Here is a 24112-nt window from a genome sequence, read left to right on the forward strand (position 1 = left end):
AAGGACTATACATGAAACAAGGCTTTCCAGGTCCCCTTTCATAGTAAAGGTAAAGTATGCTGTCGAGTCGGTGTCAACTCCTGGCGACCACAGAGCCCTCTAGTTGTCTTTGATAGTACAGTTTCTTAAAGCCTTTGTAAAGGTACATATTAGTGCAGGGTTCCTCAAACTCTGGTCGCCAGATGTTGCTGAAGGCCAAAGGACATTGTGGCTGGAGATGCCAGGAACTGAGTCCAACAACATTTGGGAATCCAAATTTGAGAATCCCGTGAGTATGTGGGGTGGATTCTCTCAGGGGCAGCCAGTTTGGGCCTGGTGGAAAATGAGTCACAGCTGTGCTTGTTTGCACTCATATTGTCTCATCTGGACTGCCTCTCTTTCTCTTGCCTTGACCCACCAGAGCGTTCACTCTTGCAGTGAGGCAAGGTGACAGAGAAGCAGTAAGGACAGGGCAAGAAGAAGGTGAATGAGCCACATTGGTGCAGGCTGGGATTAGCCAGGCTGGGATTGCAGTCCTCAACTTGGCGAATACCAGCCTGTGCACCTGGGGTTAACATAAAGTGGAGCGAGGTGAGAGACAGAGAGGTAGCTAGTAGGGGATAAGATGAATGCAAACACGCTACACCTGTGGCTCGTTTTCCACCCCACCCAGAACCACCCATATAAGCAACTGCAGGATTCTTTTATGTTGTACAAGAAATTTAGGCATTAGGATAAGTTTGCTGACTCCCAGTGCATACTGGGAAGCAATACACACATGAATATGAATACAACAAATATTTATATACAGTTTTTCAACAAATGGTTCCCAAAGCGGTTTACATAGAAATAAATAAAGTACATACATACAATGGCTAAAAATGGCTCCCTGTCCCCAAAGGGCTCACAAACGAAAAAAGAAACATAAGATAAACACCAGCAACAGCCACTGCAGGGATGCTGTACTGGGGATGGATAGGGCCAGTTGCTCTCCACCTGCTCCGTAGAGAATCACCACTAAAAAGGTGCCAGTTAGTAGGGGACAGAAATGCTCAGAGTTCACAGCAAATTAGGTCACACACTGTTCTACTTATGAATGGGGGAGGGACTCCTATTCATTGCATTGAAACAGGCTAAAATCTTTACAATTTATTTTTAAAAACCCACTACAAACCCCATAGGCTTGCGGCTTCGTGGGGGAGTTGTGGCACAATGTGCTTTGCCCTCATACCCACTTTGGTGCCCAGGCAACCCCCCCCCCCAAAAATCCCCAAACTATAACCTGTGGGGGAAATGCAAAAAAAGGTAAAATCTTCAGAAATTCATCTATTTCTGATGGGGGCTGGTTCGAGTCTCCATTTTACCCTATGTAGAACCTTTTAGAACCGGTTTGAGTTTCCATGCCATTCCTGTGGTAGTTGGGATCCATGGATGACTACCACCCACACCGGTTTTGTGCCCCTAGGTGCTCTGCATAGGGAATAATGGGCTGGTTCAAGTCCACATTACACCCTGTGTGGAACCTTTTAGAACCAGTTCAAGTTGCCATGCAGTTCCTGCGGTAGTTGGCACCCATGGGTGCCTGCCACCCACTCGGGATTTGTGTCCCCATCAGGCCGCAATCCAACAGGCAGTGACACAACTCAAAAGATACCAAGCTGCAAACCAAAAAACAAGCACAGAGACAGACCTGTCAACCAGGCCAGCACAACTGCAAAAACAAAGGAAGACAAAGCAAACATCAACTACTACTGCTGCTACTGCCACAAACAAACACCTAGCAAGACACACACTATGGCACAAGGCAGCAAAATCAACCCAGCACAGAAACTGCAAAGAAAGAGCGCAAGGCAAAAACAAACCACATTGAATGAGAAATTAAAATAATGCACCTTGATATTTTCTCTGCTCCTCTCTCTTCGTGCATGCAGTGTGCCTACAAGGAAAATCTGCACCAGACTGGAAGGTCCACACATCCTTGCTGGAGGCCACACAGGCCCCAGACATGTGTTGGCACCAGACCACTGACTCAGACATCCTGGACACCTTCTTGGGCCTCTTTGGTAAGGTAGTACTGGGGGGGGGGGCTGGTAGTTGTCTGCCACCATCACCCTCCCTTCCACCCTGCACAGAAGAAGAAAGGCCTGGCTTCAGCTAAGGGGGGACCTCCAGCTTGACAACAAACCCTTCCTCCTCGGAGCTAGACTGGGAGGACCCAGAACTGGATTCTGCCATGACCTGGGCATCACCAGGGGGCCCCCACTGAGTGGTAAGAGCCCCCCCCCCACTGCCAGGCTCTGCTCGGGGTGGCAGCACTGGTGGTGCATCCGTCGATAGACCTGCTGGCTCACTGTCAACAGGCTACTTTGGATAGCAGAGCCTTTGTGCCACCACCTCACCAGGGGCAAAGAATTCACCAGTGGGGACCTGTGGGACCCCATCTTCTCTGTCCACCACCCTTGCCTCCTGCACCAGCTTGGGGATCCCTCCCACCTCTGCCTGCCACCATGCTGTGAGCCTTGCTTACCACACGGCACTCAGACATGAACCCTGTGTGTGTAGGCTTTTTAAAATTTTTAGATTTTTTTTAAATTAGGGAAACAAAGGGAAAAACCCTATAAAAAAAACCCTAAATTAAACCGCGCACATAACCACCAACTCCACCCACAACAACACAATACAATACATTACAATGCAATACAATGGGGGGGGGAACTGAGGGGAAAACTGTAAAAACAAGAGACAACCTGTGAAAAAAAGACACAGAAAAAATACCTCCCCCAACCCAAACATGAAAGGAGGCCCTATTTAATGGAAACTAATAACAAAGAGGGCCCCAAAAAGAAAGCACTTACCGTTCATTGTTCTACAGAATCTTCTGCCCCACAAACTGGTCAGGGGAAAAAAAAACCTTACCTGAGCAGTGGCAGGCTGGCAGTAGGCAGGCACTGCCGGGGCGGGGGGAAGGTCAGAATGGGCATCCTTCTGAACTGGGGACTCTTCAACAGCCCAGAAAAGCAATGGCCCATCAGTAAAAAAGCAAGAAGGAAGTGGGGGCAGGGTGTGTGTGTGAAACAGGGGGAAATGGGCCAGAGAGGCCTCTCAGGCCAAAGGGCCTGTGCCCCACCCCAGCCCCCTGGCCATGGGCACAGAGCAGGAGAGGAGAGGAGAGAGACAGTCAGTCACTCAGAAAAATATCCAGCAGCGGCACACACACACACACACACACACACATATTCAGCTAGGGAAAATTACTTTGAGGAAGGAGGAGGTGACGGGAAGGCAAAAACAAACAAACAGGCAGAGGGGACTGGGGAGACCTCACCACCAACACCAGCACAGAGGCAGACAGACAGACTCCTCCACAGGAAGTCTGCAGCCAGAGCCAGACTCTCTCACCATGATGTTGCACCAGCCAACAGCAACAGCAAGCAGCAAGAGTCATTTTTGCAAGGTCAGGGGCTTGACTTTAAATAAAACTCCCTCCTTTTGGAGCCCTCACCTTTGCCCCCCCTCCCGGCCAATAGGGAGCCAGTTCTCCAGGACTGGCACCACAGGGAAGCCTACCAGAGAGCCAGAGCCATCTGGCCAATCACTGAAGCAGTAACTCGGCAAATGAAATCAAAGGTTTCCACTAGCCCCTAAACTGGAGGCTCAAGCCTTCCAGCCTGTTTAAACTAGTTCAACAGAACCAGGCTCTGTTTGGTTTGAACTTGGACTGGCATTGCCAATGCAATGCCCTGTTTGGTCCGAGTTCAAACCTTCAAACCAAACCATTTCCAATTCGAACTGGTTCAAATTCGAACCTGTTTGCACACCCTTAGTGAGAAAGAGTGGGGAGGAAGTGGCCAAATTGTTTCTGAAGTGAATCAGCCTGGATTTGGACCAAACCAGCCCTTTGCTGGTTCCATTTGAAAGTGAAGCTTCAGTGGCCAAATCTCCTCCAGATAAAATCGGCCACTGAAGCTTCACATAGCCCTGTCTACTTATCAGTGTTAATTTCTTTCTAGTTTCACTGTAAACTCTAAAAGCCTGTACTGGTGACATAACATCTTGATTTGTTCCTATATTGTTATCTTGCTTAAAGGAAGAGTTTGGCATAGAAATAGATTTACTGCATTTACAGTCCATGTTTTTCATTTTGTATGGTTCCAAAACTAAAGTTGATGTGAGTGTGCCTTAATTGACAGTGGAGGAAGGAGAAAGAGTCTCTTTACCAAAAATATTGAAATGTAGTAATGTTTGCCATCAATGTTTGAGTCTCTAATCTATACAGATGGGAGAAATTTAGTTAAATGTTTAATTCAAATGCCAAAGTTCAGGTGGAATTTCTTTTTTACAATTAGTATAGAGCCTAGCACATTGTTGGGACTATAGAAATGTTAGAAAATACGGAATATGCATATTTTATGGGGGGACTTTTAAAAGGCTGATTATAATAGGGGGGAAAGGGAGAGTGGGTTGAAGAACATTCCAATTTAAGATTTTTGATGTAATTTTTTCTTTCACTAAAAATTGATAAGTACATAAAACAGGAACAACAACAACAAAAATCACCTCTCCAATCCCTTCATTTGTGGTTTCTTAGAAAAGCCTTGAATCAAATAATAAAGGTGTGATTCAGTTTTAAGGCACAAGATGCAATTTATTCACTGCAATGCCTTTTCCATAATGAGCAGCTATTTCTCAAGAGGATTGGGTCCCTCCCCCCATAAGAAAACAAAGCATGTATTCTTATTTTGAACAATCTATTCAGCCTCTGTGGGACAGCTTACTTAATACGAAAAGGCACGTTGCTATTAAGAGTCTGTCAGAGCACAGGATGAGCAGGTGGATTCAAACCCTGATGGGGAAAAGTAAGAAGAAACTCAGAAAACTGCAGAGAAATCACTCATACAATACATTAAACTCTACGATTGCAGGTTATAGCACTGACACTCTTTTATTTTACTTGATGAATTATGAACTCCACAATAGACTGGATTTCATGTTTTAGAAAGAGTTACAAAGAGCTATGCATTAGGCTTTCTTGAGCAAGGGACCATATGCCAATATGTAGGCTTACTGGCACAGCAATGCATGCACAGACTCCCACTTGCTTGCTGTTCTCTACAACTACAAACATTTATATGCAGCTTTTCAGCAGAAGGTTTCACAGTGCTTTTCAAAGGAAAATAAATAATAAGGTGCTCCCATGTCCCCTAGGGATGTGTGAACCGGTTTGGATCCGAACTGGGGCGGTTCGGAGGTTCGGATCCGAACCGAACCACCCCTGGTTCGGTTTGGATCCGAACCGAACCACCCCTGGTTCGGTTCGAATCCGAACCGAGCCGGGGGTGGTTCGGTTCAGACCGGTTCGGATCAGTCCAGACACCTGAAAATTGGTAGGATGGTAGCTGGCACCCAGGGGTACCCGTCACCCAAACCCCAAAGCAATCGGACACTCGTACGATTTTTAATGAATTTTTGAAAATTATTTTTATTCTTTTCTCATAGGATATAATGGGACTCGAACCAGGCCGAACCGAACCAGGGGGTAGTTTGGACAAAACCAAAACCGAACCACCCCCTCCTGGATCGGACCCGGTTCGGATCCGAACCGAACTGGGCGAACCGGTTTTGTGCACATCCCTAATGTCCCCAAGTGGCTCACCATCTAAAATGAAACACAGCACCAGCATCAGCCACTGAATGGAGTTGGAAAGGGCCAGTTGCTCTCCCCATGATAAATAGAAGAGATTCACCACTTTCAAAGGTGCCTTTTTACTCAGTTAGCGGAGGTAGCTGCTAAATGAGTAAAGTTAGTTAGCGAACTGCTAAATTCTCACCACCTCCACCACATGAAGGAAGCAAGCTGCACCTGCAGGTCCCACCTTTCCGTGCTCCAGCATCATGTGGCTCTGCAACCTGCCACTGAAGCAGAACCTCCACTCTGGCTTCCCCATTGGATGGATGGTCAGTTAGAAGGGGAAGGAGACAGAGCAAGAGATGCTGCTCATGAATGCAAAGTGTTCTAAGTGAACAAAATGTTCCAGCTGCTCCCCAGAACTTTGGACACCACAACAAATGCAAAAGTTGTTTGGTCCCTAAAATAATCTCTACTCCTAATGCAAAAAAAGTCATTTGGTCCCCCAAATAGTTTTATGCCATCTATACAAATCCTGGTTGGCAACCCTAATTCCCCGCCCCCATGTCTGACAGACGCATTGGGCAGCACAGGCCAGGGTGACTCTCCCTGCCTTAAAGAGAGGGAGGCCTTTTGGGAGACCCACAATGCTGAATTTGGGAGGGAGATCGATCGACCCCACTGTGTTGGCAGCGAGACCAGAAGCAGTGGCCGTGGCCCCGTTTGGGACTGAAATAATGCCCCCCGGCATCTGACATCAGACACAGGGTGTGTGTCTGGGGGCCACGCTCATGGCCCCTGATTGGTGGTGGCCCGGGTTCTTTCAGCCCGTTCACCCAATGGTGGCTCCACTCCTGGTTCTATGAAAGAGGTGAGATTTTTTAAATACATGTGTCTGGCGAGGCCAGCTGTCCTTACCTCCGAGGATGGAGTTGTGAGAGGCAACAAGGCAACAGGGATGGGTGGCAGCTGGGAAGAGACAGAGGAAAGACTGCCAACGGGCAGGGACTCAGCTCCAGTGGTTGAGGAGCAGAGCCCTGATAAGAACGAAGGGGAGGCATGCGAGGATAACGTCAGCAGCATGCCTCCCAAAGGGAGGGGGTCGGAGCATGCGAAGGAGGAGAGGCATTGGCAACCGCTGTAAGGGGTAATCAAGTACAGGTAACAAAGAGGGGTGTTGGCCCCATAATTGGGGGCAGGCAATGCATAGCCTGTGAGGAGGCAAAGAAGGAGCCAGCTGGGGATAAGAGGCTGGCTGGTGGAGAGTGTCAGGGCCCCCGGAGACAAGGAACAAGCAGCCTGGGACAGAGGAGGCACAGGGTGATGCTCAATCCCCTCCCTGTCCCTGCTCTGAGGCGGGACCCGATAAGCCTAGCTAGGCTGGGTAAAGGAGACAGGGATGTGTAGCCGGACCCAAACTTCTTTCCCCATAATAAGTAATTTATAACTAGTGGGGTGGAATGTGGAGGCAGTAGAATGTTTTACTGTTTTTTTCAGTAGTGCAAATAACCAACTTTCTGTTTGGGATAATCACATAACTTTCCAGTTGGTTTTGGAATGGTCAAAACAAATGTAGCTGTAAAAGAACATATCAAAATATGTCAAGTAAAGCACTTTCACAGGGATGTGTTTCTTTAAAGGCAATATTCAAGTGAAAAATGAGGGGAAAACTTCAGTAAGATTATCAAAATGTTTCCACAACTTGTAAATCTATTATACGTTTGAGTGTCATCTATCAAAAAGTATTCAGACTTTTTCACTGTGAATTAGAAGATACTTACATTTATTTGACAATCGTAACATTTCTCAGAACCAGTCAGCCTTTGCGAAGATGCAATCTCTGAGAAGAACAGATGCAAACAGAGATGAATGTCATAATGTTGCGTACATTTCTTCTTCTTGTCGCACACACTGCCAGTTATTTCTTCAGCACAAGTAAATTTAACTCAGATCTTAAATCATCCTCCAATAATGTTAGTCAGGTAACTGAAAGCTGTTTTAATTACTGGAAAATGACAAGTGTATCCCATTTATTTTTTCATCAACGTTCGCAACTCTTACCACAAAATGAAGGGGAAATGCCAGGAAAGGCAATGACACCACAGAAACACTTTCTTCCTGATGTAACGCTTCTGCAGAGATAACAGTACTGAATGTATAAGGCACACATCTCCTAAAGAGATCATGTATGTGTGCTAATATTGTTCAGCTCTGGACTATAGCTGCTGTGTCAAAATTTGGTGCATTTTCATAGTTATTTATTAAAACTTGAGGAGGGAAAAACACTTTAACATTGTTTTATCTTTACCTGGGATACTGGACCACCTAACAATAATTACAATATTTCACATTTGCTTCACCTGTAATAAAAATCTGATTTTAATATTCAGAACTCAGAGGTCCAAAACATAAATTCTGAGTTTAGCTTTAAAAAAGCTCTGAATACCGGCTGTGGATGTTCTTTAAATGTGTTCTGCTGACAAGCCTAGTAGAAACATAGCTGGAAGAATGCACCAGCTGGTTGTTGTCTGGGAATTTCCACATGAATATTTTATATGTGTCAATGCAACTATATGTTAAATCTTAGCTGAACTGTAGTTATCTGTGCAAAGTGGAATGCACAACTACAGGCTTTCTTAGCTAATGGGAATTTCAAAGCTACCAGAGCAATAAATGTGACATCAGATAAGAGTTAAAGATCTAATTGCGGTTCCTGAAAGAAGAATGTGAGATCATAGGCATCAGTTATTCAATAAATAAGAATTCCATTTCAATGGCTGTATGTCCTTTTACTAACAACATAGTTGTCTTCTTCTCACTCAATGCACTTTACAAAAGTGCATAAAAATAACAGTGTACACAATGCTTATTTTTGTCAGTGGTCAGTCATAATTCTGCCTTATTTTTTAAAGGACTCATTTCTGATTCCTAGTAGTTTTTTGGCATGCCTTGAATTCTGCAGTTCTGCAGTGCAATGATTGTTAGATTCCATAATTCTGAAGTGTGGCTGCAACATCTGCTTATGGATTCCCAAAACATAAAGACTTGTTTGCCCTCCCTGCCCCTACAAGCATGTGAATAGTTCAAGGGGTTCTTGCAAGGAATGAAAGGTTCATATGCATGTCCCATATGCCTATCCAGCCTTGGTCTTTGAACCATGGAAGTTGCTTATGCTGAAGAACGTGAGAAACTTTCAGGGCACATACTATTAGTACAGAATACAAACAAGAGTTGCTATAAATGCCTTTCAGTCTGGGATATGTCAAATAAATGCTACTAGCCGACCCTGCAAAGAGCATCTGTGTGCTCCTTGGGGCCTGCGGTTACCTCCTCCCCCCACCTTCTGCCCCAGTCTGGGCCCAGCCGCCTCTCCTCCCCACCTTCTGGGCCCAGCCGCCTCTCCTCCCCACTGCCACTTCTGACACACACACACACACACACACACACACACACACACACACACACACACACACTTTCTTTTCCCCCTCCTGGGCCTTGCCTCCATGTCTGGGCCGGGCCCACTGCCACCTCTGGCCTCCGTGGCTAGGCTCGCCACAGCAACCAATCCTCCTGAGTGCACCTCAGCCAATCAGGCACGTCCGCCGCCCAGCCAATCAGCTGGGCACTGGGACACACATTCCAAGGCACACCCAGGAGAATTATATAGAGAGATTAAAACAGTAAAGAGACTGGAAGTGACTGGCAAGCCCTGTTTGGAAGTTACTGTCCCTGCATTCATTGAATGCATGTAAGAGGGAGTTGGAACAGGCCAGCTAGTAGTGGCTCCCAAACTGGTGCATTCACTGGCTGCAGCCCCAGGCATCTGCACAATCAGATTTAGTCTCCCCAGGGCAGTGGAGAATGCAGAGAGTTCCCTGTATTCAGTGATGCCTTGTACAGACAAACACTGGGTCAGTGGCTAGCCAGTGTACTCCCTTTCTTCACCTCCGCATTTGATGATAGCTTCCGAATAGGCCTAAGTCACTTAGTGATACGGAAAATGAAAATGCTAGCTCTATTCAGACATTATATTGTACCTGGGTACAGATGCCTGTTCATGCATATGTGTTCGTGGGCATGCATTTTTAAAGTGAACCTGAGGATAATGCTCCCCTGCCCCAAGCATGTTACAGATAGGAAGGGTACTGCTGTACCTGTGTTCAACACAACACATGAATAACGGTAGCTGTTCAGTTTTTCAGCTGTAACTGTTCAGATTTTTTTTTTTTAAGGACGCTGTACATGATTACAATTACTTTTCAGATGAGTGCTGCAACTGTGAAGACTGCAACTTGGAGGTGAGTGACATGCCCTGGGGAGGGACTTCCGTTCCCACATTGGAAGCTGTAGTCACATAGAGCTTTTAAAAAAATGTCTGAAGAGGACCTGCATCTTCTGTATACATATCTGTACATGTATGGATGTACAGATATGTATGCATATCTGTATATATCTGTACACAGACTGAATGAGTGCTGAATATAACATGTGAATAGGGCTATTGTTCAAAGCACCACTTGTGAAGAAGGACACAGAAATGATTTCCGAAGAGATCTAAATAATCATTTCATTATAGGCACTAAATTAACTTGTGATCACTCTTTCATCTTAACATATTACAGTTGGAGCCCCTCCACAGTTGAATTCAAATAATATTTTAGCATTTCTCCAATGAGAACCTGAGATTCAAAGAAAATGTCAGGGTTCCTCTCAGGTTCCTCTCAAGGTCAAACTGAAATTCAAAGAGAATTTTACAGTGTCAGTGTTGGCTTGTGGGCAATCAATTGAGGCTAGTTAAGAGACCAAAGTCAGAATGGAGAGGGCCCAGCAGAGGACCAGTGTGGAGAAAGTGGATAGAGGGAAATTCTTCTCCCTCTCACATAACACTAGAACCAAGGGTCATCCCATGAAATTGATTGCCAGAAAATTTAGGACCAGCACACTTTTTCACACAATGTATAATCAGCTTGTGGAATTCATTGCCACAAGATGTGGTGACAGCCAAAAACCTGGATGGCTTTAAGAGGGGTTTGGATAACTTCATGGAGGAGAGGTCTATCAATGACAACGAGTAGTAAGAGGGCTATAGGCCACCTCCAGCCTCAAAGGCGGGATGCCTCTGAGTACCAGTTGCAGAGGTGTAACAGCAGGAGAGAGGGCATGCCCTCATTTCCTGCCTGTAGGCTTCCAGTGGCATCTGGTGGGCCACTGTGTGAAACAGAATGCTGGACTAGACGGGCCTTGGGCCTGATCCAGCCAGGCTGTTCTTATGTTCTTATGACCAGAAGCAAGATAATTGACTAAGAAATGAGGTCAAGAAGCAAGCCAGGACTCAACATCAAAGCAAAGTGCCAAAGCTGAGCAGACAACAAGAACCAGGAATAGAAGACAAACTGGAAGTCAGAAACAAAGCCAGGAGTCAAGCCAAGCTGAAAAGAAAAGAAACAAGAAAGAGGAGTCGAAGTCAAGCCAAAAACCAGAGCCAAAGCAGGGGTCAAGCCCAGCAGGAATCAGGATTATAAAAAAAACAATGCACCAGGACCAAATACATCTCAGACCAGAGGCAAAGCCTGTGACAAAGCAGGATGCATTTCTATCTTTCCTGTCCTGGAAAAATCAATAGCCTGGCTGGATAGAGCTTGATGCTCTGGCAATGCTGATGTGGTTCAGCTGACAGCCTCATGGGGCAGTAGTATTCAGGTATTCAGATTCCCAGCTAGAGATATACTAAAACATGATTTGGTGTCTGCATTGCTGGCACAATCCCTTTTAAAATGAGGGCTTCCACAGCCCCTTTAACAGGAGAGCAGGTCCATTCCTGCTCTTCCTCCATCTTGCCACCACTTCCATAATCCTGGCGCTCCTCCTGGATACTTCTGCGTGCCAGCGGGGCATCTCCCAGCTGTCCATCTCCCAGCTGCCCCTGTGCATGACACTGGCACACACATGCACAGTGGCCATTTATGTGGTCAACATGGTTGCTGACCACACAAATGGCCACTGTTGATGCACAGAGGCCATGCGTGTGCTGGCATGTGCAGGGCAGCTGGGAGACACCCCACCGGCACGTGAAGTTATCCAGGAGGAATGCTAGGATTACAGAAGTGGTGGTGAGTGAGTGGAGGAGCACGTATGGACCTGCTCTCCTCCTTGTTAAAGGGGCTGTGGAAGCCCTAATTTTTAATGGGATTATGCCGGCGATTCGGATGCCAAATCGCATTTTGGCACATCTCTGTTTCCAGCCTGAACTCAGGTAGCTCCTAACAGAGACTTCCTCTCTAGGAGGCAACTTGGGAATCTTTTTTTGACAGTTTCTCTACATCCAAATAAAATGTATCAGTTCCTGGTCTGACTTCTATAAATGACTGTTCATTAGTCATGTATACAAATACATTTCTGCTCATGTTTGCAGATGAAATGTTTGGGCAATTTCACTCATGTGGTTAGCACAACATTTATCTCCTTAAGGAAGGGCAAAGATTTATCTGATTATTATGAATGCTTGTACCCCACTCTTTCCATAGAAAGCTCATGGGGCTTACATAGGACTTCCAGTGGTCTCCCATCTAGAGAGTAGGCAGGTACACATCTCCTTAGTTCCATCAGTTTCATAGAACTGGGTACTTCCAAACCATACACTGCTAGTGGGAAACAATTATCTCTTCTGTCTGACTCGCAAATGTCAAAACAGGTATAATTTCCCCTATGAAATAGCTGCTCCTTGTTGGCAGAGTGACTTTTTATGACTATCAATACAATGCCTGCTGTAAATCCTAGGCTTTAAGTTTTAAAATAGCCACACTTATTTTTAATAACAATATCCAAGACCTTGTTTGCTTATGCTTTAGCCTGAAGTGGTGTTTTTTTTTTAGTGCTGAGTTATAAACAACCCAAAATAGGAGGTTATATGGGGGGGAAATGCTGACAATATCTTAACTACTCTCTAGAGTTGCAAACAGCAATGTTATAGTGAGTCAGGCTCCTGAGACCTTTCACAGGTATGGTTTCATTTTTAGAAACACTAGACTGCTGATGGCCTACATTTGCACTACACAGGGTCCTCCACAAACCTCTGTGGCATTTTTTCCCCATTTGAAAAAGGAAGAAAGATTATTTTAATTTAATTAGTTCTCTATTTTGCCTACAGGCTTTGGGAGCTGTAAAATGTGTATGCTTGCTCTTACAAATTAGTTGTGAAAGAAAAAAAATGGTGGGGGGGAGGCTGTCTCTTTGGTTTCTTCGTCAAGGTAATATGAACCATTCTTTTCTTTTTTTCTAATGAGTAGTTTCAGGGAGTCAGCGCTCTTTAGTTCATGGAGGGCATCCCTGTTGTCTGCATTATTCATTACCAAAACTGTGGAATATCTTGGTATGAATCTAAACAGAAATCGTTTCTCAGGCATAACCCTCAGTCCTCTATCAAAATCATGAATTATGTAATGTGTGAAGTTTTTCACAATAACATCATGTTCTTCACTTTTCTCCAGTTAAAATCACTCTGCTATTTTTTATTAAACGCAGCACATCTCTCATATGGACACCTGTTATCAAGCTAATGAAGGACACGGAAATATAAAGATTTTTCATGAATTTGGAAAGTCTTTTTCCCCAATTAAAATTAAATTAGGATATGACCACACTTTAAAATTATGTTACATCCTTCAGATGCATGGGGCATAGAAATATGTGCTTGCAACCTGGCATCTTATAGAGGGCTTAAGCATTCCTCAGTGAATGAATTATATAATCTCTCAGCATGAGAGACATACTGTACACAAATCGACAAGAACCCTTGAAACAACAAAGCATGCTGAGACTGAAACAAAAGGAAGGATATCTCAGTTTTTAGCCACTGCTATCAAACCTTAGGAGTGGCTGTGAATGTATCATAATGCAATTTTAGAAATGAGCCATCCATGAAATAGTATACTTTTTCATCTTAATTTCTAGCCTTTCTAGTATACAACATCTCTAGAGATAAAGAATAAACCCATATTCATTCTTGGGAGTACTATTTCCTTGGGGGGGAAAGGAAAAAAATCAGATGAATGTAGACAATAATGTGAGATGATAAATTAGTTCATGACTCAAGTATGACAACTAATTCTTTTTCTGAGTCACCTTGCAATATAAGTTACTGTCGTTACATGTGACTTCACCAAGGTGATGATCAGAAGAAGCCAATAGTCACCAGGCAATACTAAAGAGATGGCAACCTCATCGGTGCTTTGTTATTTAACTCAGTTCCGGTTGCTGTTTAGTGTGTTAAGAACAAAGACATGTAACAAAGAATTTAAATCAAAACACTGTTCAGAAAACGACAAGGAATACAAGTGGACTTTGAAGGCACCAATCTAAGCATATTTATTTAGGAATAAACCCAACTGAACATAAACTTAGAGATGCTTAGGGGGTTAGGCTTCGAGGTTTTCAGTGTAATGACTGTGACCACTTCCTAGACAGCTCTTCCACTACTATTCCCTAGCTGCACATTCATTCCTTGCCAGTCCACCCCCAGTTGATGATGTCATAATATCACAGTACATATAGTCTGTATCTGTAGAGTGTTTATATCTATGTGATGCCAGCTTATCTGATCATGCATAAGGAGGGCAGATAGTCCCAACACTTGGACTAGTCTAGAGAATACCATGGCCACTGAGAATACAGAAGTTAGCTATCCTGTCACAATATAAAGGACAAAAAGAAATCAATGGGGTTGAACTGAGGTCAGAAATTTTCTAGAAGCTAATGGTACAGATATTTCCCCTAACACTGAGCCAGTGGCATAGTCAGCTATAATTACCAGCAAGGTTATTATGCATCTACAATGACATGTCTGTGCTTCTACCAACTCATATTTAAGCTTTAGGGAAATCCTAAATTAGCTATTCCCCCCAGAGACCTTTAGAAATAGAAAATACTTTGGCTGATGAATGAAAAATGCAGTAGAGAGAGCGAAGCAGTTATTACAATCCCAGCCTAGTGATCCAGGGGTCACATTTAACCAGGGGGTATGGTTTGTAAATAGTTTGACATCAGGGCTATATCTTATAATTATGTTTTTAGTAATATCCTTTTTTGTTACTAACAATTTATTAAACATACATTTCTGCCATTTTTAATCAATTGTCATAACACCATAAAGGAACAAGAAGCAAAATAAATCATTCCAATATTTTAAATTAATATGAAACATGCTTAGTTTTAACATTTCAAGCTAGCTCTCAATAATATGCCATTTTGCTGTCAGTGCTTTTGTACTCCAGTACTTGAATCCCAAAATGTGGCCCCATTTGCGAGCTAAACCATGCCTCCTGTGTCTGACATCAGATGCAGGGGTGTGTGGCTAACCTTCACCCCTGTGTCTGACATCAGATGCTGACATCTGATGCAGGGGGCAGGCCTAGAGGGATTGTGGCAGTGGGCTTAACCCAGGCCGCTACTGGCCTCCCTCTGCCACTGATCCCACTTAAATCTCTCAGACCATCTGCAGCTTCTTTTTCTATCTTCCCTCTCTCCATGTCTTTCCCTTCACCCTTAGCTCCTGCTTCCCAGAGGAAAATCACTTCCATTTTCAGGTCAGGGCAGAAGCAGGGACTATTTGGAGATATAGGTCTTGACCTATAGCAGGAAATCAGTAGCATTGGGCAGTGAGATTAGTAGACCTTGAAGATCCCTCAGCCTAGGAGCTGGATTTTGTGGAGTTCTCTTCACAGCCCCCAAACCTCTTTTGCATCTATCTTTCACAGGCCACCTTCAGCTGTAACACTGAACTGAGGATTCAATGGACCCATGGTTCCACCCACCCCTTCCCACACTCTCCCGTCTGCATTCAGACAAAATGGAGAGTGATCTAACTGCAGTCACGCTGACTGCTGAGAGGAGGGGGAACTGGCTGCTAGGGCTTCCTTCCTTAATGGACAGCCCCGGCAGCCAATGGCAGCCGGAGTGAGAGGGGAGCTTCCTCCCTAAACTCTAGTTCCATGATGGCGAAACTGCTGTTCCAGCATTCAGATGTAATGTTGGCACCGTGCAACTGGAGTTAAGGGGGGCGATATTCTGATTCAGATTGAAGTTCAGGGAAGGAAACCGCAGGTCCCTTTTCTTCCTTAACTCCAGTTGCCCACATTCGGACATACAGCTATGGAAACTGGACGTGAAGGGACCTCTGATTTCCTGTTACGTCCAAATTCGGCCACAGTCTCTTCACCATAGAGAACCAGCTCTAGTCCTACCCTTTTACTCAGAGGTAAAAATCCCTATATAAAGAAAGCGTTACACCCAATGCCAACACACCTTTCAGTGCTCCTTCTAGCCACAGCTGAAGGAACAGGTGAGTTCATCCAACAGTACCATCTGCATTTTGTTAAAAATGTCTAAGCTGACATTCTGCCTTTCATCTGCATCTAGATATGAAATGAATGATGTTGCAGGTATATACCTGAATTTTAGAACTTGGTTGAGTTTTACCTGAAACTTCCAGCAGTGCCATCAAGAGAGAAGGTATGAAATTGGGAGCAAAAAACCCACAAACAAACCCCAAAGAAACCCTTAACATTCTGCAAGGACATGCTATTACAGGATAAGAATTTCAAACTGAGATTAAAAGGGAAAATCCTCTGAAATACGTTTATCAGTGAATGACCCTGATCAGCAGTGATCCGTCACTGGCAGATTGTTACTAAAGAAGTCAGAGGAACACAATAAACAAGTTAAAATGGTTTTACGTTTATTGACACTTAAATTTTATTTAGAGATGAGGATAAGAATAGAGCATAAAACTAGAAAGGTGAGGTTTTCTAAAACTTTGTGGATTGTGTCAGAAAGCCCTAGCAGTTGTCCCATAAATATGGCCTCTGTATAGAGAGATCTTTACCTTTACCACTGATTCCTATGCATATTTATTCAAAAGTAATTCCTGCTGCAGCTTTACACCCAGATAAGTGTACACAGTGCTTCACATACGCCTCAAGGTTCCATGGGTATTTTCTGCACCACAGGCACTGTGGCGGCTTCCAGTTTTGTTTAAAATCACCCGCTTGCCCATTTCTTTTGTAGGTTGGCTGGTAGGTAGCACAAATCATGCCTTACTACCCAAGCCACTGTGGTGTCCCTAGGAGCTACCCATGAGAAACAATGGGGTATTTCAAGTTTCCCCATTTTTTCCTATAGCCAAAACACTCAAAACATTTTGAGGTTTGTTAAGTCAAAACAGCTGGTTTGACTGCTGTTTTGATGAAATATTTCAACCATTTTGAATTTGCGTTTCAAGCTTGAAACAAAACACAAAATCCATTTTGTGATGTCCCTAATATTCATCCCTATGGTATCCATTCCTATGGTAAATGTATTCATCCCTTCTCTGGTTCTCGCTTATCAATTGTGCTGAATGTAGTTGTTGCCTGCTAAGTTAGCAGCACTCACCATAGGTTCAGAGGCACATGCTACCAAATCCTTCTTAAACACTGGTGTAATACTAATCCCCAATATTTGCTGTTGCCACCAGCAGAGGCACACTAACCCCTGGACCTTGGGGACCAGGTTTGGTCCTCCAAGGTCTGGGGGGGGGCTCCAAATGGCCAGGACCAGGGGCCTCCGGCAGCCACCCGCCAAAACTCCGCTTAAAAAAAATGCTTACCACGGCTGAGGGGTGGCTGTGGTTGGGGGAACAGAGCAGTCCTTCTCCCTCCCCCTCCCCCAGCAGTGGTGGCAGCAATCAGGAGAGATGCTGGATCCATCCGTTCGGGCCAGCGTCTTTAAGAAACAGCGAGGTGTGCCTCCGCAGAGGAGATGGTTGCAAGGTAAGCATTTTTTAAAACGCAGAGCTTTGGTGGGGCACGTCACATGAAGGAGATGGGGGGGGCTCGTGTGGGGTGGGGGGGCCTCGCAGCTGGACGGTCTGGGCACCCAAATTACTTTGGTGCATCCCTGGCCACCAGCCTACGAAGGTAATGCATTGGGGCATGGAAGACCTAGCCAAATTGTGCTTCCATAGTTGTAACTTTGTAGGCCAGTACTATAATGTCTCAGACTGGACATCAGATCTCATGTCCTAGGGATATGCCCAGACTCATGTGTCACCTCCTTAAGGAAGCACTGAACCGGGTCGGGCACCCGCATCCGAATTGGTGTGGTGGGATGGGGATTTGTTCCTTTAAGCAGGTCCTTACTTGATCCTCCGCCACCCCACTGCTTTTCCAGACATGGAGCCCACTTTCCAAAAGGCTGTGTTGCAGCACTGCTCCCAGCAGCCTGCATGCAGTGTCAGCACGCACATGGTCGCCATGCACACACAACAGCTATGCACATGACACTGCTGTGCGCAGTCTGCTGGGAGCAGTGCTGCAGCCACGTGCAGGCTTTTGGAAAGTGGGCACCATGCCTGGAAAAGTGGTGAGGCAGTGGAGGATTATTTAAGGACCTGCTTACCTGGTTTTAAAAGGAACTGATCCCTGCCCCTCTCGTGGCTGCCTGAGCTGGTTTGGACACATCTCTAGGGTGAACCCATCCTCATATCTTTCCCAAATAACCTGACATTCTCCCAGTGCATTTCTTTATCACATGGAAGGGGGCAGCTCATCTGAACCACCACTCTACATGCAGTCTAAACAGTGGAGCAGTGGTTTGGATGAATTGACCTCCCACCAGATAAAGGAATGAGCCAGGAGGACACCAGGATGTCTGGGAAAGGCACACTCTTGGCACACTGGTTCAGGGAAGGAAAGGATCATCTGAATATAAATATTTAAGACTTATAGAACAGGTGTCACCATTTGTGCATGTTCACTCAAGAGGAAGTCCCACACTGTTCACTGGAAATTACTTCCCTTGAAGTATGAAGATGTTTGCAGCCTTTCAACCCAGTCCTAAGCACATTTATTTGCAAATAAATCCCTCAGTATCTGATGGGGCTTACTCTCTAGTAATACACATATTTTGCAATCTTAGTGTGAACTTCCAAATCTGAGAAGTCATTTGAACATAATCTTCCCTGACGTTTCCTGTATGTATAATGTCTAATCCCACAGAGGTTGTTTTTTTAAAAATGTATCTAAGAGGCTATACACACAATCAGTGTGTAGAGGGTTAAGGGGTTATGCGGGGAGAATGAGCTTGACCCACTCTCCCTGCAGAGGAGCAGCAGCTCATTGCTGGGTGGCTGATCTGGCCGCCCAGACAAGGGGTAGCTTTGGTTGGTCACTCCTGTGCCCGGCCGCAGCTCATTCGGGAGTTCCGGGGTTGGGGGAAGGGGAGCACCGCCGTGCAATGCCCTGGCTCCCAGTGTCGTAGGAATGCACTGCATGTGTGTGTGGTACAATCCTGAGGTCCCCCTCCCCTCACCCCCCCACCCCGAGTGTGTCTGCCCACCCTGAGTATGTTTTGTAATCACACAATCACAAAAACAATGTTAACGGAGCACTCACTCTGTTAACCTCTTTTGGGGGAAGGGTATTTAGGAAAGCTAGCTGCCGATGAACCACCAAGCTCAGTGGTTCTCACAATCCATGGAAACTGGGCTCCCTTAGGCTGGTTTCCATCGATGGTGAGAATAGCCCTTAGGTGTTCTACAGTGGTATATAGATATTTGTCATATTCGTACAGTGATTATAATAAACAGTTGTTTTGTTTGGCTTAGCATTGTGGCTTTGTGCTTTTGGTTTAGAAGCTAAGCATTGACAGAAACTCAACAAGTGCAGCTTTCTCCATAGCTTTTCCCCTGTCCTTGCTCAGGATTGCAATGATGGGTATTGCTACACTGAGTCAATTCCTGTCTCTAACAAGGGGAGAAAAGATGGTAATTCTAGACTGACTTAGTGGCCTATTTCAAAGACTGAACTCTGTTGGCTACTCCGCTTGGAAGTCCAGAGAAGCTAAGTAGATAATGAAGGTAACAGAAACAGGAAGCCAGTGGATTCTTTTCCAGTTCCTAGGATATTCAGAACCATGACTTCCTAATGCATATTGAGCTAGATGGACCAATGGCATGACTTAGAAGAAGGCAGCTTCATATGCTCAGACTGGATAAGCTTTCTGACATACCTTTTATGACAGAATCAAAGCATGTTGGTTGGGTTATAAATATAGTATTGGATTATAAGTAGAAATCTTGTGAATCTATTGATTTTTTAAAAAAACTTCACTCAAAACTTCTTCATCTGTTTTGGCTATGTTGCACCTTCCAAATTTGTTTCATTTTTCATTTTGGCAAAATATACTGACAATTTAGCTTTCTAAATACCTCCTCCATCTCCTTATTCTTTCCAGAGTGCCAATGTAGACCACATGGGTCTAAGCTTCATATAATATTGTACGTGAGAGACAGGGGAAGTTCATGTAGTGCAAAGTAAATATGATTATGTAAACTGTAGTATTACATCAGGGACAACTGCAGCTTAAAGCACCAATGGGTGATATACAATTTATACAGCTGTAGTTTCATTTCAACCCACTGTCAAATCCAATGAGCTGATGTGCCCATAAGCAATAAATCGAAACAAGCCACCTGCTTCTCATATCGATTTCCTATGCCTTCTTTATGCCACAACTGGTGAGCAGGTTGCACTTGTTCAATCCAAATACCAAATATCTTGGTTCTGCACAACATGAAATGACCTTAAAATTATAGAACCTGGGGGAAAACAACAACACCACTGATAATATGGGGTTTCTGAGCATATCTGAGCTTTCAGTCCTTAACTGCTATCATATTTTCTCTCATAGTTCCACAACCATGTGGGCTAGAAATATAATGCTTGTCTAGAAACGAAAATGTGGTTGGCCCAGAATCTTACAAAAGGCCTCAGTCTACAGAGAAGCCACGGAACCTCAAGCCATATGCTACCCATTTGAAATATAAACAACTCTATGTTGCACAGCTGTGAAGGATTTTTTTTAAAAGATAAGATGCAAAGCACATCAGAGAAATGTGTGCTTTAACAAGGATTAAAATCTCAGTACATTTTGTGGTCCAAGAAGCATGCTTTTCTCATTCTGTCAGCCCTATGATACATAAAGTGGAATAGATAATTAGCTTCACATACAAAAGTGAGAGTTTGCTCACCTAACATCGCAAGAGGGCACACAGGTTTCTCGGTAGGTGCCCAGTACACAAGTTGGAGCTAAATATAACCATATGGCATGATATATAATTTTGTAACTTCATACCTGGTGTTATTAAATAACAGTGCAGACAAACATTTACTGTAAAATATTCATCAGTTGTAAGAGCATCTGCTGTGCTGTGAGCCAAATAAAAGTTGAAACATTTTTTAAAATCCGACAATGGAATAACTTGAAGTTTGATGTTGCATGTGGCCAATCAAATGTCTTCAGTCTAAACTCCACCTACTTTTGCAAGTGCATGATACCAGACTGTATATCAGATCATACCACTGTAGCCATAGAAGAAAGGAACGCCGTACTTTTGACCCAACAATTAACACAAACTCAAAAGCATAGAAGCCTTGCGCTAATATTCAACCCCAGCTAACTTAGTGTACAGGCACTATTTTAAAGAGATGATTTTCCAGAGGGAGAACAACTGTCTGGCTCCAGCCCCAACACAGCATCCTTCCAGTGGTTGCTGGTATCTACCTTATGATTCTTTTTAGACTGTTTGGTAATGGGCAATATTTTTTTAATATTATTCTTCTATGTAAATTACTTAGAAAACCTTTGATGAAAAGTGGTATATAAATATTCACCCTAGTAATAGAAGCAGTGGCAGCAGTAGTAATGTCCCATGTGATATCAAAGAAAACAAACAGTAGATAAGATCATACATTTGACCATATGGACCGGTGGGGCAGAAGACTGGTGGGATGGAGGGAGCCTGCCTCCCTACACACAGTCTCCCCCTTCTTTGCTCTGCTACTCACCGCGGCACAGGAGTGGTGTCATGGTGAGGGGCAGAGCAGAGAGCCGGAAGAGGAAGTCCTCTGGCATCCCTCAATGCACTGTGCCAGGAATGTGGAGCATTGAGGGATCCTCTGTCAGCCGGATGCTCTTGCTGCCTGGCTCTGTATATGCTCAGGCTGCATGCGGCCTCTTATCCCTGATTAAGGGGTGGGATAAAAGTCAGGTTGGAGGATCAGGCTTGATCCCAGATCCCTGGGATTCCATAGCCCAGGGTAGGCTGCTTGTGTGAATAGGCTTTACAGGTATATGTGTCATTTTGCTGCCTCTTACAGGTCCAGTTCTTAACAGAGGTGATGAAATCATGAAATCATTGTTTGAAGTGAAGGAGAATTCCCAACAGTCATGAGGTCTATCATCGACAACTAGTTGGGGGGCTAAAGGCCACCTCCAGCCTCAAAGGCAGGATGCTTCTGAGTACCAGTTGCAGGGGAGTAACAGCAGGAGAGAGGGCATGCCCTCAACTCCTGTCTGTGGCTTCCAGCAGCATCTGGTGGGCCACTGTGTGAAACAGGATGCTGGACTAGATGGGCCTTGGGCCTGATCCAGCAGGGCTGTTCTTATGTTTGAGATCTGCTAATTGAGACTATAAGCAGAGGTGTTGCTCACATAATTACCTCCACATTAAAACAAAAACAAAAAACCTAGAATCCTATTTGGACATTATTCCAACTGGGCATAGTGTTCCAAGCACAGCGGAGCACAATGGCTATTTCTGAGCCACACTCAACTCTCTCTGGGTACAGCATTTGCCTCTGCAGAGAAACATCGTAACCAAGGAGAATTGGTGGGCATGACTATGGAGTATATTGGTACTGGGAGTATAGCTAGGCAGTTCACTCCCATTCCCCTGAACCTGGTTACATGGTACCCAGTTTGACTAACTACTGAATAGGCCACAGAAGTCCAGGACAAGCGTTCTAGTCTATCCCTCTGCCATCTAGTTTTCCTGTGTGGAGGTTTGGGTTTTTTATGGACCTAGGGCTGGATTTACAGTTGTGTGTGTGTGTGTGTGTGTGTGTGTGTGTGTGTGTGTGTGTGTAGTACAAAGGAATTGTGGAGTACAAAATAGCCTCAGGAGAAAGCACAGGAGAAATAAACTGTGTGTATTTCAACACTGGGTGATATCCTAACTAATGAAGCACACACAGAGAGAGGTTCAGTTTGGACGACACACCAGATCTCTCACACTTATCTGAGGTCACGTTTCTCATCATCTGAATGTGGGGAAATGCTGCAGCCATGGTTCTGTTGCCCCCTTCAAAGCGCAGATTGAACTCTCATTTTGAAATTCAGTATGTTGCTGGAACCACAGCTCTGCTGACCCCATTGTGTCATACAAATGCCGTAACCTGGGGTTTGTGCAGAAGCGCCTCCTGCAAGCATGTCCCCTCTCATATCAGAGCCAATGGTTGCTGGGCAGAAGAGGAAGAGGGAGCAGGGTTGCCGGTGGAGGCAATGGAACCATAGCTGACATCATATGTGGTATGATCCTTGACTTCGGAGGTTATGATTCTTGGCTGCATACCCGCTGTTTCACTGGTCATTTGAATGGGCACAGAGGGACTGCAGGGGCCCTACTGGGCCATGTACAACTTCCTCAACTCTTCTCTCTCTCTCTCTCTCCTGTTGTTCAATTGGGCAAAACATTCCTTATCTCTCCATGCTCTGGAAGTGCTCTGGAACAAAGGAAACATGGTGCTAGTCAGGATGTCAGCCTCTTAGCAAACTAGGAGAGATATTGAAGGACTTCATTCTTGGAAAATAAGAGGAGAGGAGGAATAACTCCTGTGAGGGCAGGACCGTAGCTAGGGTAGAGGGGGCCCATGTTCGTGCCTCTCCTGGTGTCCCCTGAGTGAGGGATATAATGAAGAAAATGGGGGTGGTGGAGCTGGGGACCCTCAGGAGGTGCCCCCTCCTGGGGTTTTTGAACCCATCTACTCAAATATAGCTACACCCCTGTATGAGGGGTTGATGTTTCCTCCATTATTAGCTATAAGGTTAGCTTTGAAGGCTTGCAGCCTGAAAACAGGGGGAAAGTAAGAAAGTCAGTTCTTGACAAGTCCCTCAGTGTTGCAGGGATCCCTGTGGGGTTGTCTTTCATACCCCTCTCCTGTTTTCCATAGTGTACCCCTTCAAAAGCTCTATTTAGCCCTAGTTCAGTGGAGCCATAGGGTTCCATTACATTAAATAGAAAGTGAGGGAACTGACACTTCTTCTCCGCTTACATTTTAATCTGAGTTAGAGAAAAAATGGGAGAAATGTTCATTACTCCCTGCAGATGGATTTTAATTAACCCCTGAAATCTGTTTCCAAGCCTAACTCAAGGTAATTTTGCAAGCATTCCTAACATAAGTCCCATTTGGACATAGTGGGACTCACCAAGTAAGCATACATAGGATTGCACTGCACAGCACAGAAGCCAAGGGACTGGCTTTTATGTGAATAAAGAACTGTAGCACTTTCCCCATCATAATTGTGGATAAAACAATTAAATAGTGCAATAATTTCATGCTGAAAATGTTTCAGCAAATTTGTGCTGTGTGTAGGAGTTGGACAGAATAGTCATAGATAATACTGCCTACGGAT

This window comes from Hemicordylus capensis, chromosome 4 (genome assembly GCF_027244095.1).
Source record: "Hemicordylus capensis ecotype Gifberg chromosome 4, rHemCap1.1.pri, whole genome shotgun sequence".
Classification (NCBI taxonomy): domain Eukaryota; kingdom Metazoa; phylum Chordata; class Lepidosauria; order Squamata; family Cordylidae; genus Hemicordylus; species Hemicordylus capensis.